This window comes from Lathyrus oleraceus, chromosome 3 (assembly GCF_024323335.1).
Source record: "Lathyrus oleraceus cultivar Zhongwan6 chromosome 3, CAAS_Psat_ZW6_1.0, whole genome shotgun sequence".
Taxonomy (NCBI): domain Eukaryota; kingdom Viridiplantae; phylum Streptophyta; class Magnoliopsida; order Fabales; family Fabaceae; genus Lathyrus; species Lathyrus oleraceus.
In genome coordinates, this window is record NC_066581.1 from 108382615 (window position 1) to 108383427 (window position 813).

Sequence of the window (813 nt, forward strand, 5' to 3'; positions counted from 1 at the left end):
TTTTATAAAAAGTAACTATTTTTTTAAAGGTAGTTTTTGTTTAAATTTTTTATAAAAAGTAACTATTTTTTTTGAAAAAAAAAATATTATTTTTTAAAATTTTAATTAATTTAAACTATAAATTCTTTTTCCTAAAAATATTAGGGATATATTAAAATTAAATTGTTTTATAATTGTACTAACTTTCTTGAACAATTTAAAGTATTATTTTTTATTTATAAATTGCTTTGGAATGGTTTTTTCATAAAAAAATAAAAGCGAACGGCGATTAAGATGATGTTGAATGGGAGACACATAAGCAAAAACTTTAAAATCGACTCTGCTGGGGATCGAACCCAGAGTCTCTGGTTCCGTAGACCAGCGCCTTATCCATTGGGCCACAGAGTCGTTGATGTGAAGCTTAAATGTGTTCTTCATTTTAATACAAGAACATGCATAACTAGTTTTTCAGTTTATTTTCATTTATCTATGTTAAATTTATTTGTAAAATAAAACTGGGGTTACCAATTTGCTATAATAAACTGTGGTTTCAAATTTCTTTCTGGTCACTACTCTGAATATGTGTACTAAATTGTTGTTTTCATAAAATAAACATTAATATACCTTGTGATTCTCTTTTCTATATGGGCAATAAATAGAATAGCTAAATAAGAAAAACACTAGAATATACAATAAATTGAAGAAAATAAACCTTAATATTTGATATTACTCCGACCAGTTTTCATGTGTTATCTTATTTTAATTATAATTCTTCTTTTTCGCTTAAATTGACATTAGTGAATTTTTAAAATATCAACTTCTAGTTTAACATTA

The 813-nt window shown here is 24.2% G+C and overlaps 1 non-coding gene across 1 annotated transcript; it reads right to left on the reverse strand.

The window, feature by feature from the left end:
• Window positions 1-314: 314 nt before the first annotated feature.
• Window positions 315-387, reverse strand: TRNAR-ACG (transfer RNA arginine (anticodon ACG)). Its single transcript has one exon. It is a non-coding gene; the product is annotated as a tRNA-Arg (tRNA).
• Window positions 388-813: the final 426 nt, after the last annotated feature.